The sequence below is a fragment of the Trichechus manatus genome, unplaced genomic scaffold, assembly GCF_000243295.1.
Source record: "Trichechus manatus latirostris isolate Lorelei unplaced genomic scaffold, TriManLat1.0 scaffold00002, whole genome shotgun sequence".
Taxonomy (NCBI): domain Eukaryota; kingdom Metazoa; phylum Chordata; class Mammalia; order Sirenia; family Trichechidae; genus Trichechus; species Trichechus manatus.
The window spans coordinates 41,240,095-41,246,605 of NW_004443938.1; the positions used below are offsets into that span (position 1 = coordinate 41,240,095).

Sequence of the window (6,511 nt, forward strand, 5' to 3'; positions counted from 1 at the left end):
GCCACTCACCCAGGGACATCTGACAATGTCTGAAGACATTTTTGATTGTCACAACTAGGGGGAAATTTTACTGGTATCTGAGGAGCCCTGGGGTGCAGTGGTTAAAGAACTGAGCTGCTAGCCAAAAGGTCAGCTGTTTGAATCCACTAGCTGCTCCACGGGAGAAAGGTATGGCAGTCTGCTTCCGTAAAGACTTATAGCCTTGGAAACCCTATGGGGCAGTTCTGCTCTGTCTTATAGGGTCGCTATGAGTCAGAAATGACTCAACAGCAATGGGTTAGTGGCATCTATAGACCCAGAGATGTTGCTAAACGTCCTATAATGCATAGGATGGTCCCTCATATCAAAGAATTATCCAGCCCCAAATGAGGTTGAAAAAACCTGGCCTAGAGCTTGTATAGTGAGCCCTCGTGGCACAGTGGTTAAGCGCTTCGCTGCTAACTGAAAAGTTGGCAGTTTGAACCCACCAGCCATTCTGTGGGAGAAAGATGTGGCAGTCTGCTTCCATAAAGATTTACAGCCTTGGGAACCCTGTGGTGCAGTTCTACTCTGTCCTATAGGGTCGCTACGAGTTGGAATTTACTCGGTGGCCATGGGTTTTGTTTGTATGTTTGTTTTTTAGAGTTCATATAAGCAACTGATATTATTTCACCAGATCAGACACTCAGGAAATATTACAAGGAGTCTAAAAGATCATTTGGTTAAAAGTGTTAGTTTTATTGATTAGGAATCAGATAGTCAGAGGGATTAATAATAATGCCTTATATTCTACAGCTTAACAAGCAAACTCACAAATATTCTTTCTGAGGTCATAGCCCTTCAAGGAGAAGAGATTTAAACTCTTCTTTACTTCCTGAATAATGCTTTTCCTTGCACTGCACTGTTCTGACATTCTAGGAAATTACCAAGGAATCTGTTTCCATTTTCCAGCTCCCTACCCATTGTCTCTCACTTGATTTCTTTTAGCACTGGGAGCAGACAAGTCAATCACCTGGGACCACAAACAAATATACCTAGTCGTAGGGTTTACTGCCCATTTCTTACGTGGATAGAGAAACATTGTAAGTATGTATCCAATGTCCTGACCTGGGAATTGATCTCTTTTTGACCAGAAACCAAACCAAACCCATTGCCATCAAGTCGAATTTCAACTCAGAGGGAGACCATACAGGAGAGTAGAGCTGCCCCATAGGGTTTCCAAGGCTGTAAATCCTTTTTTTTTTTTTTTAATTGTGCTTTAGGTGAAAGTTTACAGCTCAAGTTAATTTCTCATATAAAAATTTATACACATATTGTTACGTGACACTAGTAGCAATCCCTATAATGTGACAGCACACTCCCCCTTTACACCTCAGATTTCCCGTGTCCATCCAACCAGCTCTTGTCTCTTCCTGCCTTCTCATCTTGCCTCTGGACGGGAGCCATCCATTTGGTCTGTGTTTCTGCTTGAACTAAGAAGCACGCTCTTCACAAGGATTATATTATATTCTATAGTCCAGTCTAATCTTTGTCTGAAGAGTGGGCTTTGGGAATGACTTTCGCTCTGGGTTAACTGAGCATCCGGAGCCCATGTCTTCAGGGGTTCCTCCAGTTTCAGTCAGACCATTAAGTCTGGTCTTTTTATGTGGATTTGACTTCTGCTCCACACTTTTCTCCTGCTCTGTCAGGGACTCTCTGTTGTGTAAGGCTATAAATCTTTACAGAAGCAGACTGCCACATCTTTCTCCCCTAGAGCAGCTGGTATGTTCCAACTGCCAATATTTCAGTTACCAGCTGAGTGCTTAATCACTGCCCCACCAGGGTTCCTTACCAGCACTGAAGACAGCCATAATACCTCAGAAATGCTTGTTGTTGTTGTTGTTAGGAGCTGTCAAACTGGTTCCGACCCATAGCGACTCAATGTACCACAGAAGGAAACACTGCCTGGTCCTACGCCATGCACAATCATTGTTATGCTTGAGCCCATTGTTGTAGCCACTGTGTCAATCCATCTCGTTAAGGGTCTTCCTCTTTTTTGCTGACCCTGTACTTTACCAAGCATGATGTCCTTCTCTAGGGACTGATTTCCCTGACAACATGTCCCAAGTATGTAAGACGTAGTCTCACCATCCTTGCTTCTAAGGAGCATTCTGGTTGTACTTCTTCCAAGACAGATTTGTTCATTCTTTTGGCAGTCCATGGTAAGTTCAATATTCTTCGCCAAACAATGATATTGTTCGATAATTTCCACATTCGGTAGGATCGCTTTTCTTGGGAATAGGCATAAATATGGATCTCTTCCAGTCAGTCAGTCAGGTAGCTCTCTTCCAAATTTCTTGGCATAGACAAGTGAGCACTTCCAGAGCTGCATCTGTTTGTTGAAACATCTCAGTTGGTATTTGTTCAATTCCTGGAGCCTTGTTTTTTACCCATGCCTTCAGTGCAGCTTAGACTTCTTCCTTCAGTACCATCGGTTCTTGATCATATGCTACCTCCTGAAATGGCTGAACATCGACCAATTCTTTTTGGTGTAATGACTGTGTATTCCTTCCATCTTCTTTTGATGCTTCCTGCGTCATTTAATATTTTCCTCTAGAATCCTTCACTATTGCAACTCAAGGCTTGAATTTTTTCTTCAGTTCTTTCAGCTTGAGAAATGCTGAGCGTGTTCTTCCCTTTTGGTTTCCTATCTCCGGCTCTTCACACATTTCATTATAATACTTTACTTTGTCTTCTTGAGCTGCCCTTTGAAATCTTCTGTTCAGTTCTTTTACTTCATCATTTCTTCCTTTTGCTTTAGCCACTCAGTGTTCAAGAGCAAGTTTCAGAGACTCTTCAGAAATGCTGAAAGGGGTTCAGAAATGCTGGTGCATCTAAACACTGTGTAGTTTAATGCTTTCATGTATTTCCTCATCTTAAGATGCCCTTAATATACTTTGCATTTTCTGTGTGTTGGTAACCAATGCAGAAGCAAAAATTATTCTTACAGGAGAGAAAGATCCAAGTACTGTTATTTCTTGCATCATATTGTACCTTTGTAACAAAAATTTAAAAAGGTAGAAAAGTCATGATTGGGAATTGGGTGAGGGGATGTAACAAGTTGATGGTTCTAAGTCTACACACTTAAAAAAAAAATCTTCAGGATGAAATATATAATGGCCAGTCTAATTTAATGTGAAGGGTTGTTTTTTAGAATAACTTTCTTAATGATCACTGTTAAAAATAATTGTATTAGTTCACACCTTACACTATGGGGATTCCATCTAGGGATTTTTCCATTGGTGGCATTTATTTAGCTAGAAGGACTGTGGGCTTTTGGCAATAATGCAGATCAAACATCATAGAGATAAAGCTAATAGGAGGTGATCCTTCAACTCCAAAATTACATTTCATATCAGTGGCTGTTGCAAAAAAGAACTCTAGAAGTAAAAAATATAATAATTATAGCTAAAAGAGAATTTTATCAAATTAAAAATACTGAGCATTTGTTAGTTGAAATAAATTCCCAGTAATCTTGTGCAATACAATTTTTGTTGTCTTTTATTTTTATAGAAGCCATCTGATATTTATAATTAAAATGGAAAATTGACAAAATATATATATTCTCAAGAATCTGGTGAGTTTATGTGTGTGTGGTTGTGTATGTGTTTTTTACCAGGGGCATTGAAAACTGGAATTCTGTATTCTTTGTGATAACCAAGAAGGACAGAATGTCTCCAAGTGTAAATAGCATCATCATGAGCAGCAGCGCATCCCTGCCTGTCCCTGTGCAGGTCTGCTAGGAAAATATGAGCAGATCCTGTGTCAAACCTCCCCACTCACCTGGACCCCGGGTGGTTCTGTACGCCTTGTTTGGTTGCGGGGCTGTGCTGGCAGTGTTTGGAAAGCTCCTGGTGATGATTTCAATCCTGCGATTCAAGCAGCTACACTCTCCAACCAATTTTCTGATCTCCTCTTTGGCCTGCACTGACTTTTTGGCGAGAGTGACCGTGATGCCCTTCAGTATGGTCAGATCTGTGGAGAGCTGCTGGTACTTTGGGGACAGTTTTTGTACTTTCCACACATGCTGCGATGTGGCATTTTGGTATTCTTCTCTCTTCCATTTGTGCTTCATCTCCATCGACAGGTACATTGCTGTTACTGACCCTCTGGTCTATCCTGTGTCAGGAATACGCATTGTCATCTCCTGGATCCTGCCGATTAGGTACAGCGGTGCCGTGTTCTTTACAGGAGCCAATGACGATGGGCTGGAGGAATTACCTCGTGCTCTAAACTGTGTAGGTGGTTGTCAGACAGTTGTAAATCAAAACTGGGTGTTGATAGATTTTCTATCCTTTTTTATACCTACCCTTGTTATGATAATCCTCTATAGTAATATTTTCCTTGTGGCCAGACAACAGGCTATAAAGATTGAAACAACTAGCAGCAAAACAGAATCATCATCAGAAAGTTACAAAGCCAGAGTGGCCGAGAGAGAGAGAAAAGCAGCTAAGACCTTGGCTATCACAGTGATAGCATTTATGATTTCATGGTTATCATATAGTATTGATTCATTAATTGTTGCTTATATGGGCTTCACAACCCCTGCCTATGTTTATGAGATTTGCTGTTCGTGTGCTTATTATAACTCAGCCATGAACCCTTTGATTTATGCTCTCTTTTACCCACGGTTTAGGAAAGCCATAAAATTGATTGTGAGTGGTCAAGTTTTTAAGGACCGTTCAGCAACCATGAATTTGTTTTTTGAACAAATGTAAACAAGTAGATTATGGAAGTTGAAGATATTGGCACAATTTCCAAATGAAATGATACTTTAAAAAGTCCAGTAAGACTATTAAAAGCAAGAGAAAATGAATTGCTCTTCAAATGAAATATAATAAATCAATGTTTTCAGACTTGCTAAGTTGTGCAGACCTCAGTCACTTCTCCAAACATATTTACTGGATGAATAAATATTAAATTCCTATTTGCTAACTGCCTCAGAGCTCAGCATATCCCACTCTCTGCAGACACCTCCCTCGATCACTTCCCTCTTGTAATCCACTGACTCTTCCCTCTATTCTGGTATGCCACCCGAAAACGTCTTAGTTCTTCTTTGATTCTCTTTCCTCTTTTCCTTACACAGTTTTTTACTCTCCCAGCCTGTCAAAAATGTCTCCGTGAACAGCCCCCACTGGGCTCTCGCTTTCCCAAGGGAGCCTCTTAAGTAGTTGTTATGTCAATTGCGCTCAATGCCTAAGGAGAGAGACAGGAGGTATTTTCTTACAATACTGAGTACAGAACAATCCAGCCACTGAGTCCAACTCATACCTGTGAGAATCTAAGTGTGTGAGGGCAATTTGCAAACATAGACATCATCTTGACCAGACTGTTGTGATTGATAAACAAGTTGCTGTCATCCCTGTGTCAATGTTTCCTCTCCCCATGTAAGAAGCAGAAGCCATTGTATCCCCCAGAATGCTGTTAGGGTTACTATTTGACTACTCTTCTTGATACTACTATTACTGCTCAAAACTGTGTAAATAGCTGGTGTGGATAGCACCCTATGTTACTGTTCACATAGAGTAAATGTTCCTTGTTGATTCAAGGAGAACTTCTTTTGAACGTGCTAGTTTCTTATTATGTAATAAAGCTTATGCAACAGAGTATTTGCAGGTTTTAGGAGCCACTCATTAAAATCATTGACATTGTTTCCTTAATTGTTTTATCATGGAATATACAACTCAGTAAAGGCATTCAGGTATTCTCCATTTTTTCCTGTGTTTACCAGACATAACCAGATGCCTACATTGTACTGAAATCAGTGCTAGATGATGTGAATACAAAGATGGTAAATCCCACCTTTGTCCTTAAGAAGCTTTGACTCTGGCAAAAAGCTGTGTTGACCACTATGGAAAATAAAAAAATGGCAAACATTACTTTAGCCAAGTGATCAAGGTTAACATCAGTAGTGATAAGGCATGTTGATAGCATGTGTCCTTGGCATGATGTAATGAGAATAGCATTTTGCCTCTGTGGTCTTCCTCCCAAAATCCCATAACCGTAGTATTATCATGAGGAAAAACCAGATACATTCCAATAATGGAGCATCCTACAAAACACCTGACCAATACTCCTCAAAACTGCCAAGGTCATCAAACAAGGAAAGTCTGAGAAACTGTCACAGTTTAGAGGAACCGGAAGAGATATAACAATTAAATGTAATGCATCCTGGATAGGATCCGGGAACAAAAAAAGGACATTAGGTGAAACTTAAGAAAATCTGAAAAAAGTATTATCTTTAGTTAATAGCAATGTATCAGTATTGGTTCATTCATTGTGACAAATGTACCATACTGATGTAGCACACTAGCAATAGAGGAGTGTGGATGTGGGGAATATGGGGACTCTCTGTAGTATCTTTACAACTTCTCTGTAAATTTAAAACTATTCTAAAATACCAAACCTGTTGCCGTCAGATTCCAACTCATAGTGACCCTATAGGACAGAGTAGAACTTCCCCATAGGGTTTCCAAGGCTGTAATCTTTACAG

General features: G+C 40.2%; 1 pseudogene; it reads left to right on the forward strand.

Moving 5' to 3' along the window:
• Positions 1–3,689: 3,689 nt before the first annotated feature.
• Positions 3,690–4,736, forward strand: LOC101352582 (trace amine-associated receptor 6-like; annotated as a pseudogene).
• The last annotated feature ends 1,775 nt before the right edge of the window (positions 4,737–6,511 follow it).